Source organism: Sturnus vulgaris, chromosome W (genome assembly GCF_052056855.1).
Source record: "Sturnus vulgaris isolate bStuVul1 chromosome W, bStuVul1.hap1, whole genome shotgun sequence".
Lineage (NCBI taxonomy): Eukaryota > Metazoa > Chordata > Aves > Passeriformes > Sturnidae > Sturnus > Sturnus vulgaris.
Window position 1 is genome coordinate 26,762,793 of NC_142282.1, and position 12,467 is coordinate 26,775,259.

Below are 12,467 nucleotides of genomic sequence, written 5' to 3' on the forward strand. Positions count from 1 at the left end.
TCAAAAGCAGTGTTCTCCTGGGGGTCAGTGTCAGAAAGCACAGAAAGCTCAAAACTCCCAGGTTTCTGGGTTCCAACAAGCAATATGATATATGTATCATTAGTGAAACATATATTTACCTTTCTGTATTTAGAAGCCAGAAAAGGCCATGAAATTAGGCATTGTTGGGAAGGATGAATTAGGGAAACCTTATAAATACGAGTGCCTAGCAAAAGACTTTGAGAATATGGAAAATATAAGCGAAATAGAAATGGTAGCAATTTTCGACTGTGTGGCTGAAAGCAACTGAATGCCTGAACGCCCCTTTGTTTAGATAATGTTAGATGCTGTGAATACCAAAAAACAAACAGACATCCTGCCTAGACACGGCAGGAAGGGTCCCAGATAAAATTTAGAGATAAGAAAAGCAGTAAAACATGGTAATATAGTGATTCCTGTAGGTTGCATGGAAATGTTAGAAAATTTGTATCTTCTATTAGATTGGTTAGTGGAAATTAGAATATTCAACATAGAAGAAGATTTAATGTATTGCAAACGGGAAAATCGCTCTCTTATGCTCTTACTTTCTTCGTTCTTACTTTCTTAAGCTCTCTTAAGCTTCTTCTTTTACTCTCACTTTATCCCTCTTTTCGCCCTGCTCTGAGCTGCGGCTGCAGTTCCTAGCAGGGCCTTATATATACCCACGCCCTATGAAATAAACTGCAAACTTTAAGACCAGAATAAAGAGAGCGCCTGAGTTTGTCCTGACCATCCCAAGGCAGCGATTCCTACAAGGCATCTGGCTTTGTTTGGAAGTATATGATCAAAGCCAACTCCCTTGTTTCATCCTTGAGCCCTGGCCAGGCTTTGGGAGGAACCCAAGAAGTGGATGAAACCAGATGTTCCCACACTAGAAGTTATGTCAGCTTGTTTATTCAACAATATAAAAGCTGGGCCTTCTCACAGCAAAGTTGGAAGCCTTGCCTGCGGGTGGACGCACCATGCAGGATTTCCCAGTTGCTGTGAGTGGCTCTCCAGTCCTTTACTGTGACAGGAGTTTCCCCAGCTGTTGCGCAGACCTGGATGAAGGAGTAAAGTATTAGAGTGTTATAAATGAGAGACAAAAGTCTCGATATTCAGCAAAATTTAGATTGCTTTATTTGATATAGAAAGAGCAAGCAGCGCGCTGGGGAATGTGAGGGGTCACTGCTCACTCCACGCTCCACCGAACCTTGGTTTGCAGCCTCTTCTTATACTGTGGTTTCTCGTTGTTCACAAATTCACAAAGCCTTTGGGTGATAATCAGTCACAGATAGCCATCCGGTCCTTGTAGATAACCACCAGAGAAGTTCTGGGAGTCTGGTTTTTGGGATAGGCAGTATTGATCAGACAAAGGCAGGAAGGGCTTTTTGGGAAGTCCAATTTTGCAAGCTGGTAGCCGATACAACTTATTTGAAAAACATAACATAACATATTATATTTAACATAATACAACATAATATAACATAACAAGGTGATTTTAAACAGAATTATTTAATCATATAATTTCCTTTATCTAGTGTCCATGCTTCACTTCAGAGTTTAGTATTCTGGTTTATACAAACCCCAATGCTTTTGTGATTAACACGAATCATTTATCAATTGTCACACAGAGTAACTGGTGATGCATCTTTCTTAATCACTCCAGGCAATGTTTTGTAGTAATGATTATGTGCATTGCTTAGCTTATCCTTTTCCAATTCTTTGCAGTTTTGCTTTATAGTAAATTACACTTGTTCCTTAAATTTGTGTCTGCGTCTTTGGTGCCAACTCTGTCTATTGGCAAAACACCAGAAGATACAGAGGAGATTAAGGCCTGGAAAACTGGAGATTCCCCACCTGAGAAAAAAAGATAGCAAAAGGATTAAAGAATGTGGACCAGATTAGCATGAAGAGGGAGAAATCAATAACCAATAGAGGATAGAATACTAAATAACAAAAAGAATTATGTAACTTAGAACCAATGAATATTAATTTCTTTGTTTGCTGAAAATGCATAAATAAGTGAAAAAGTTTTGTATAGGTGTCTGTGTGGAGGCCAGAACTTTGTCAGCGCCACACAAACCTCTTGGCCAAGAATAAAGTAATATCTTATTTGCCAACATCAAAAAGACAGTGTTAGGAAGTCTTATTTATCCCAATGATTTCGGTGACACTGTCACTTGTTACATGGGAGATAGGACCGACCCCTACCTGGATACAACCTCCTTTCAGGCAGTTAGAGAGGTCTCCCCTCAGCCTCCTCGAGATTAAACACCCCCATCTCCCTCAGCCGTTCCTCATAGGACTTTTTCAGCCCCTTTCCAAAGCTCCATTGCCCTTTTATGGACACCCTCCAGCACCTTAATGCCTTTATTGGAGTGAGGGGCCCAAAACTGAACACAGTACTCGAGGTGCAGCCTCACCAGTACATGGGCATGATCACTACTGCCCTTGTCTTGCTGGCTACAGTATTGCTGATACAAATCAAGATGCCCTTGACTTTCTTGGCCACCTGGGCACATGCTGGCTCATATTTGGCTGCTCATGACCAAAAGATTCATGATGCGATCAGGGAAAAGGGGCCTGGTGAGGGCTGGGGTGCAGGCCATTTTGTCCTCACCATAGCTGCAGGGACTGTGCAGTACTGTGCCCCTGAGGGATCACCGTGGTTCCCATCCGTACCCGGACTCTGAGGGAAGAGGTTTCGCACTCCCTTATCCAAGGAACATTTAAACCTCGATTTAGTTACGGCTTTATTGGTCGCTTGCTGGCAGGAGATCCGGATGAACGGAGGGGGGGTGGTGTCACCATGCGGGGTCCGCCGCGCCTCCTGAGGTGATTTCTGTCGGGAAACAGTGCACTACTTTTTTCAGCTCCGACCTGCGCCCGGCGCGGAATATTATGACGGCGGAGCGCGCGTGCGCTCATCTTCAGTGCGGCTGCGTGCCTGCGGGTAACTCAAACTTCCGCTCCGATTGTCCTTTCTTGATCTACCACCCTTAATAGGCGCGTGGAACGAGGAGTGATCAATAAGCGCCGCCCCGCCTTCACCGCGCGGAGCACACCGCCCCGCCCAGCCGGATCCATCTCTCTTCGCCTCGGGTCTTTTTTTTTAGTTTCCTTATTTTTTTTCGGGCCGCGTGCACTCGATTGGCGACTAAATGCGCCAATCGGCGGCTGGGGTCGGGCCTTGGCAACCGTTTCCCAATCCTCGCCCACTGTTTCTCAAGTGACGAATGGCCGAACCAATGCGCCGCCTCCCCGCCCACCGCTGGGGGCGGGTCTGGGCGGGAGCTAATGGGTGTGGGGAGGGCGGGTGCCCAGGGAAGAGCAACGCTGAGGGAGCAGGGTGGCTGGGCTGCTTGCTGAGGAGGAGGTTGGTCTTGGGGTGGTTTCAACGAGCGGCTTGGTCGCGTTGTGGGGAGGAGAGTCCTGTCGGCGGTGTATGGGCTGACTGGGTCCGGCCTGGTCCCGGTGGGAGACGGGGGGGTCCTCCCCGCGCCCTCTTCCCCCTTTGTTGTGGTGGAGCGCTGCTGCCGCTGAGGGCAGTAAACAGCCGCGATGGGCCCCAGTGGCGGCGGCAGCGGCTCGGGAGGCTGCCTCTCCTGGCGGAAGGAAACTGCCGCGGGGGGGGAGGGGGGGGATGGCGGCGGCTTCTGCTGGCTGCTCACAGGGTCTGCTCCCAGGAAGTAGGGCCGGGGCAGGGAGTGTCGCTGTCACCCCCTCCGCCTTTCACACGCCGGAATAGCCCTCGACGCGAGGTGTTGAAAAGTGGGAAGGGTTGCCCTGTACCTTCTATGTGTATGAGGGGTGAGGAGAGGAGGGAAAAAGAATATATGCTTTTCTTTTCTCTCCTCCCTCTCTTGCCTGGACTTTTTTTCTTACAGAGGTTAGGTGTGCAAGACATCGTGCCGGGGTGGTGGAGAAAGCTAGAAGCAAACTGGAAAGAAGTGTTTAGGATTGCAAGGTTTCACTTCAGTCAGTGCTCTTTTGTGTATTCCAGAGCCATGCACGTGAAATATAAACAGTCTACACGAGACATGTACATGCAAACTGATTAGTGGTTTTCTTCATGGTATTAGCTTTAATGCTGTGGCTATCCATGTATTGTAAAATGTAGACAAACATCATCTGTAAAGTATGTAATCTTCTTAGATAAGCACATGGGCAAAGTTATGTTGTGATAAATGCAAGTAGTTGGTGTTACTGCAGAGTTCCTTTCTGTAATTTTGTGCAGTTCCTATTTGTAATTTTTTGTAGGGAGTGGAGGGGAAGAGAAAAAGTGTGACACTAGTCTTTTAGTCTTCATTCTGGAGAAATAAAAGAAGGCTAAAAAGTGGGTTGAATGAAGAGCTCTTGTGATAGTCTTGGAGAGCTGTTGAATTGAACAGCTGGAATCCACACTGCAGCCTAGTCCTATGTATTTTTGTTTGTCACAATTTTTGACTAAAAAATCCCCAACGGAAGTGTTGTGCTCTTTTCAAATCCTTTACAAACAAGTGGATAGCGTTAAGAACAAGTTTTGCTTACTGGGTTTACCATCAAAGTATTTTTGAAAATAGTGCTAGTGAATGCTGCAACCTGTGTAGGGCTCGTGTTATCACAGTTCATGGTTATAAATGAGTCCGATTCCATATGTAGCAAGAAGTTTATAATAACAGCTTATTAGGAGACTGCAGATAACAGCAGGTTTGTCTTTTCTTAAATGTTCCTCTTAGCTGTTCCTTGATAGCTGTACTTTCAGATTGATTTGTGACATTATTTCTGTGGAGACTGGACTCTCTAGTGAGAGACTGATTAGTCTTTGCTCTGTTCTCCAAACTGGAAAAAAAAACCCAAACCAACAAATCCCCCTCCTGTTAAAGTGAAAGGTTTCCCTTAGTCTATACAGCAACATCGTTTTTCTTTCCTATGGTTCACTGCAGTGTTGGAGCTTGCATTGTGTAAGTAGAATGACTATGTGTTTGTTCTGAGGTATAGCTTTAAAACTTTAATGTTTACCAACTTAGTGAATTAGAGGAGACTGAGAATGTAAGTAAACAGGAGGTTTGTGAAGTCCCTTCCCCTGTTTGCTTATCACTATCATGATAAAAGATAGTATTAGTTACAAATGCCTTTAAAAATTGAAAGGGGAGGGACTAATTTAAAATGGCTTAAATTTAACTCGGACAAGTCTAAGCACATATTTAAGAGCATATTGTGATTTTAATAGAGTAACCTGGTAGTTGATTGTTGTTCTGCAGTTGTGTGAGTCAGACTACACTGACAGTCACCAAAAGGAATGAGAGTGTTTGAAGATTCAGTTTTCTTTATGGACGAAGCTGGGTTTGTGTAATATAATCTTGGAGAAGAATTTGTCAACTTTCCTGAGGTTCTGCTTGATGATTAAAAAGAGCACCGCAATTGGAAAAATGAGGTTAAAATCATTGGTCTCTTAATCAGTCTCTTCTTTTATTCCACCCAGAAGCTAGATTCATGAACAAAATCAAATAATTACAGTGAATCTCCAAATAAAAGCCCCTTCTGGGTCCTCTGTTTTCTTGTTCTGCTTGATCTTTCACAAGTGTTGAGCACCAGTTGATATAATTGAGTTTATTTGAGCTCCAAAAAAATCTCGGCTACTAAACACAACTTAAAAAAAACTTGTTTCCACCTCTCTAATCCCTTTCCCAGAAAAGTACTGTGAGAACAGGCATGGATAAGGACTCTGATCTCTGCTTGAGACTGAAATGAATTCCTAAATTTTGTTTGTATAAAGAACAGTGCACAAAAGTTTTAATTATTATAAAAAATATTTTTGAGCTTTCAAATGTAGTCAATGCTGCCTTAATGACTGTGCATATAAATGCCCTGTAATTGAAAGCATCCATTTATGGGCCTGACTTGCTTAGTGAACTGTAAATTCTGCTTTTCAGAATGGATTTAATGACTTTTTATCGTAAAGCCATTAACTGATCGTGAAGTGTGCTGAGAGGCAAACAATACCTAAGATTACTTTGCCAAAATATTTGTAATTGTTGATTTGTTAAACTGAATTGCTGCAGGTCATGTGATGGGATTAGGTTTTTTTTTGTAATAGAATGGAGAGTACAGGCAGCCCTGTGTTCAGTACTCTGGGCTACTGCAGAAAACCTTCCTATACATTTCTCTCCACTTTCAATAGAGAAACTGTTACAAACAGTAAGGCTTTGTTCCATATGACTTTTTATTATTATGATGGGTGACAGCCATAAATGGTCAAGTAAGACCAAGAAGAGACTGAGAGAGCACTTCCTGGGTGTCCTATCAGTTTAGTCTGGGACTCAAGCTAGATTTAATTACACTGGACAATAGGAGCTTATGCAAAGTGAACTCTGCTTAACAAGCGAGATTGTTTGAGAAATATTTATTTTGCCTGTATTGAAAGTGGTCTTGTGTTTACTAATTTATAAATGCAATTGTTTGGGATTTAGTGAAGTAGAGAAGCTGCTAAGCTATGCAGATAAAAACTGAAACGGGTACCTAGGTACCTGATAATCAGTTCTGTGAATATCCCTGTCAAATTTAGCCCAGGAGTATTTGTTTTTTTAAATAGTGAAGTTGACACTTTGTTACACATGAACAATTTTAGTCAAAATTAACGAGGTAAGGGCTTAAACTGCTGTGGTTTGGGGTGCTTCTTTGGTGCTTTTGTGGGGCTATTATGGCCTTTTAAGGAGCAATACTATTAGGTTGTTCATAACACTAAGTGGAAGAAGTTTCCTGCTTTGCAGAGACAGGTGATTTGGCTGTCTGCAGTTGTAATTTTCCTCATTTGCAATTCTAGGGGAGTTGCTAAAATACCTTGATCCTATTAGTAATTTCATCAAAGGTTAGTAAAATAACATCTTGTGTCTCCAGTTGCATGCAATTTTAGTATAACACCGTGAATGAATGTGTTACATAGAGTGCAATTTTCTAATAGCAATATAGCTTTTCATTACTTCATTTGGTTGTCATTTGCAGTAGTCCTTAGTAAAAGAAAAAAAAACAACTTCTGAAGCTTTCCTAATGTCATGATTGTGCTTATTTTAGTTCTGTGTATGAGAAATATGAGTTTTCACATTTGATTCATAACCAAACTTCACGAAGAGAGTGAGAGGAAAAAAGTACTTTCAGAGTAGGTGGGTAATTCTTTTTTCAGTGAGCTAAAGGTACTACAGTTATGCAGAGTTTCAAGATGCATTGAAATACTAGAGCATAGTATACTTAAAAATTGTGCATGTTGATTCTCTGTAGGCATGTTTGAAATTCTCATTCTAAAGTTGACCCAGAGCAAGAATTTTCCTTGTTCCTGTCCCTCCAGATCACAAGCAGCCTGCCTCACTTGCTCATGTCAAAGCTCAACCAGGACCATGGCTTTTTATTCCTTGGAACTTTGGGCTGTGAGCTGGCCAGATGGAGCCCCTTGGGAGGGAGCTCTTGAGAGCCACCCTCCACTTCTGGGTTAATTGGCTGAAAAGCTGAACTGGGAGGTAGATTTGAGGGCATTGCTCAGTAGGGCTGTGTTCCCCTTCCTCCAAAGCAAAAAACCTAAGACCCTAACACCCAAAAACCAGTAAGGGAATACTTGAATCTGTCCTACTATGACTGAAATAAGAGGAGAGAAGATGAGCACCATCTCATTTTCTTGTGTGGTTGTTTTTCAGAAAAGTATGTATGTGATAGTAGGCTTGAGCTTTTCCAGTATGACAAAACCAGGTGTCTAATATTCATTTGTAGAAAAAGAATTAGCCCTTATGAAATTGCAAAAGACAGTTTTTGGAGGGATTGTGGCTGCAATAGAAGTTAAATGTCTTCTGTTACACTGTGTAATTTAACTAGAGTGTATTCTATCTGAAAGGGAAAAAACTGGCTTTGATTTTAGTTTGAAGTTCATGCAAAATTCAGGTTTCCTGCAAGTTGAGATCATTAACATGGAGAACTTTCTCAGATTCCAAAAAGAATAAACTGTCTCCTTGGATGGAATAACACAGTCTGAAGGATTGAGAAGCAGACAATAAATTAATTTTGTTTTTTCTTCTGTTCAATGAAAGATGAAATACTTGTTTTATTGTTTTTCTAAGTCTTAATGACTTTGACTTAATATAGGAGATATGCAAGTACTGCATAAACTATGCCTTTTAAAACTTCAACTCCCACAATTGTTTAACCTAAGGTCTTGATTCTGCCTTAAATAGACTATATTTCAATTAATGTCACTTTATTGTGAAACCAGTAATATCACAGGGGCACATATGAAGGGAAAGGGTGGATATACTCTTGTCTTCCGAAAGATCTAAAACATTGTGCAGTTGGTGAAATCGATAAAGAATCTTGTCCAAATTCCAAGAGTAATGCAAAAAATTTACCTTAAATCTCAAAAATGGGACTAAAATTGTGAGGAAATCAGCTTGTAGACTCTCTCTCAAATACCGCTTATTATTTTCCTTGATCTTCTTTCCTTAGGAGCTTAACTTCTGTCCTCTTTATTCCAGAACAGCTCTTGCAAATGAAATTCCTCTAAGAATGCTTCTAGTAAAACTAAGAGAGATCAGTTTTCTTTATTTTCAAGTTTAAAATGAATAAGCAGACTAATATGAAATATGTTGCATAAGGTTTTAGAATAAATTAGCCAGAAGGCACTTGATACTTTTGGTAGTACCAGTGTGTTTATAGTATGTTCCAGATACTCGGGAAAGGAAAACTTCTCTTGAAGATGTTAGTCTGATAGCATGCTGTCTTTAAGGTTTACTTAGTATTTTATGCTTAGTTGTTGCTGAGATAATGGGCTTAATATTTAGTACTTGTTCCAGAGAACCACAGTAGAATGGAATAATAGCAGACATGATTCAAGCTGTGACTTTAGAAGCTGCCAACTATGATACTGACACACTATAGAAACGTGTGCATCAAGAACCAGAGATACTATGAGGGCAGAGATGTAATAAATATCACCAGAGTTAGGCAGTTTGTAGCTTTTCCAGTATTAATCTCTTGGGAAGAACAGTATGTGTTCCCTGCGTTCCATCAATTTAAAGAAACTCTTGTACCTCTCTGGGCAACAGTGAGTGCACCTTGAGTATTCAAAGCTGCAGTTTTAAGGCACAATCCAGAGAATGTTGAAAGGGATAAAATAGTGGAAGTTTTCTGCTATGTATTGCACTGCTGCCTTGATGCTAATAGTTAACCTATAGCTGAGTTCAGAAAGAGTTCTTAAAAATCTCTCTGCAGTTACTCAGAGTCCCTGTATGTTGGTGTGTTGTAGTGGAAATTGAAAATAGTACATGGGAATTAAAAATCAGATTTGGGCTGTGGTGTTGGGCCTCAGTAGAAGAATGTCCTGGAGCAAAGGAAGAGGCAGTGAGAAGAATAAGTGATTGTGAAGCAGACTTAAAATCGTTAAAAGCAGAGGCTGTAAATGAGTACTCATTTTTTTAAGATGATTGGTTGTAGACTACAAGGAAATCACAAAAACCATAAGGCAAGGAAGAGGGCGATATTACATATTTAGCATGTATTTAATTTGCAGCCAATTTAGCAACATGGAAATGTTTCTTGCATTGCTGGCAAAGATTGTTTTCTGGGTGTGTTTGGGGAAAAAGCATTTTATATTTTTTTGTGAATGAAGAAAATGTACAAGGCAAAAGAACTAGAGGAATGTTTTTTAGCAAGAGGCTAGTATCAACAGTCCCAGTGTATAAGAGGATGATTCTTTAGGAACAAAGATCAAAACCTCTATTGCTGTATCAATTTGAAGGCAAAAGTTAGTTGATTAATTGAAATGGGATTTGCTAGTCAAAAATGAGCTGCAACAGTGACTCCTAAACCTGTTACCATAAACATGGTGTCTGAGACTGGGTAGATATTTAGAACCCAACACAGGTATGGGGCTCCTCATTTTTATTTGAGCTCCTGCCAGATATTCAGCATCAGATATGCACTCTGCCTTCTATGTCCAGTTCCTCATGAGGTGCAAATTTCTGCCTTAGTACTTTTAATTTAAATTATAATGTTGAGAGCTTTAGGATATGACCAAAAAGATAAGTGAGAAGATAAACATAGACTGATACAAATTTTCTGTGATCTTTAGGTCAGTCCTTAGGCAATGACTTTGAGTATTTGTAATTTAATTGATGTAGTAAAGATTTCAGGCTTGGCATCTCTCCAGAGGAGAATCCCAAACTGTATGAGCTGCGTTCAGATACTTTCTTTGTGACAAAAGGCTGATAAAGAAAATAGCTAAAAGTAGTTCTTTTAACAGTGAGCAGTTAAATTCTGGTGCAGTCTGCCATAAGGTTGTGGAGACAGGTTCAAAAAGTGGTTAGATTAATTTTTGGGCAGGAGGTCCATAAATGTCTGCTAAAGGGAATGGGTAGGGATGTAGCCTTTAATTTACTGCTGTAACAGTTTAAGATGCTGAAGAATTATGAGAACAGGCTCAGAAAAGAGCCAGGTTCTTGTGCTTTCCTTGAGTAGCATGTCCTTTTGCCACCTTTGGAGATGGAGTGCTAGGCTGGATGTACTACTCCTGGCAGAGTAGGGTATTTTTTATTTATTTCTTTATTGCTACTTTTTCCTTGCCTAATTTCCATTTATCTAAATTGCTCATAATTCAACCTAACTATGCCTTGCACTTTGCACTGTCTCTTCTAGGCTTAGAGCAGAGTGCTGCTGTCATGTGACTATCCATCACAATTGGCTGAAGTATTAAGATGAATTAAATCCTGTCCTACTTGTGTCATATTTTCTTTGCTTACCCTTTGAAAGATACAGGGCCACTACTGGAACAACTTAGTTAAATTCTTATTGATAGTCCTGGCAAATCCCTGACAAGGCAAAACAATAGCTAGAAAGAAGCAGCTGTGGTGTATGTTGTGGGGTTTTTTTTGTTCTTTTTTAAAAATAGATGCTAAGCTGTAATAGTCATTGTAATAAAGGGCTCTTTAAGTATATCCCTTTGTAGTTAATATTTTTTAAAAGCTGCTTTTCATTGGGGTAACAGATCAAACACTGACAGCTTCTAGAGAAGCTGGATGACAACATGTCTATAAAGGGAACTGGTTAAAACTAAGTATAGTATCTGGAAATTTCCAATTAGTTAGGTCTGAACTTAGTCTTGGAAGTGGGAAAAGAATGATTTATATTTTTTTCCCCTTTCAGTATGTCAAAATAGTGTGAGAGTTCAAATATACAGAAAAACTGAAATGTATGGGGCTTCTAAATTCTTTCCTGTTGCAAGACTTAAATTATTCAAATGTGTATTTGAAGCAGAAAGGCAAATTTTGGTTAAAATAAAAAGAACACCAGGGAATACAGAAAATGATACATAGATCAGTCTTAAGGGAGAGAATACTGCAAAATTGGACACCTCATCACAAGGAGTATTGTAAAGCTGAACAATTGGATAAAAGAATTAAGAATGTTTAGAGGGCCTGGAAGAATAGGCAATTTACCTTGGTGGTAAATGAGACCATACTGAAGTGTGTGTTTTATAAGACTGACAATCAAAGGAGTATTCTGGGGAGATGACAGGTAAAAAATTTGAAGCTAAACAGGAAATACATATATCTCAGTGAACTCCATAGCTGGGGAGAAGAAATGGTGTGTGGATAAGCAGTGATAGTGGTACTTGGTTGCCCACACATTTCAACACTGAATTTAATGTTCAAGTATTATACTATCAATTGCTAGTATTTAAAATGGTATCCTTAAAACAAAAGAGGTTATCTTCTTTGATTTGGTCTTTTTCAATTTCTTGCATATGCCTCTGAAGCATCTAATGTTGGCCTTGCTCAAATATTGTATTTTTTATAACACTCAGAGTGACTGCTATTCCCTGTTTCAGAAACCTAGTGTGAGAGTTTTTTAAAACAGTAGAGGCCATGTAAGCCTGCTGTTTCATCTCTGGATTTACTCAGTGTACTGCATTAGGGGACTAACATGTTTCACTTCCAGGCTTGTGAGCAGTTCAGAACATGCAAAAAAGGGAGTGTAAGACTGCCTATTTGGCTTTGCCACCAAAATAAATGATCTAAGCTAAATGTATGTGCCCAGATTTGCATTTCCAGCAAAGCAGTCAATGCTACAGTGGCTGCTGAAAGCTGGGACTGGAGTCCTCCATACATATTCCTGCTACTCTCCTGACATCATCTGGAGTACTTACAGTACTCTGTGTGAGCTGCTGCAACTTGTTAACCTGTAAGAAAACTAACTCAGCAAGAAAGAAATCAAAAACCACCCCTAAATGCATCAGGTTTTTACTTGGTTATCTAGCTGAGTCTTTGTGGAAAGGTATTAGCACAGATGCAGAGGTAGTAGTGATGGTGGTGCCACAGGGAAGAAAAGGAGGGCTGTGCTTCCTGTGGCAGGAAGCTGTTGGGTTGGCTTGCCTCCCTATGAAACTGTACCCTGAGTGTCCTATTCAGTGTTTAATTTGAAAGTTTCTATGATTCTCTTATTTAGGATAG

General features: G+C 40.4%; 1 protein-coding gene and 1 long non-coding RNA gene across 4 annotated transcripts in view; one reads left to right on the forward strand and one right to left on the reverse strand.

The window, feature by feature from the left end:
• Window positions 1–1,114: 1,114 nt before the first annotated feature.
• On the reverse strand, window positions 1,115–3,058 carry LOC148220050 (uncharacterized). The gene is made up of 2 exons (XR_015799065.1): window positions 2,621–3,058; window positions 1,115–1,857 (listed from the first exon to the last, which is right to left on the reverse strand). It is a non-coding gene; the product is annotated as an uncharacterized LOC148220050 (long non-coding RNA).
• A 231-nt stretch (window positions 3,059–3,289) lies between these two features.
• The window catches only part of LOC148220051 (SMAD family member 2-like), a 72,222-nt gene continuing 63,044 nt past the window's right edge, over window positions 3,290–12,467 (forward strand). For all 3 annotated transcript variants that reach the window (XM_088155703.1, XM_088155705.1, XM_088155704.1), the window contains exon 1: window positions 3,290–3,376. The gene's annotated coding sequence lies outside the window, so the exon portion shown is untranslated. The remainder of the gene's footprint in view (window positions 3,377–12,467) is intronic.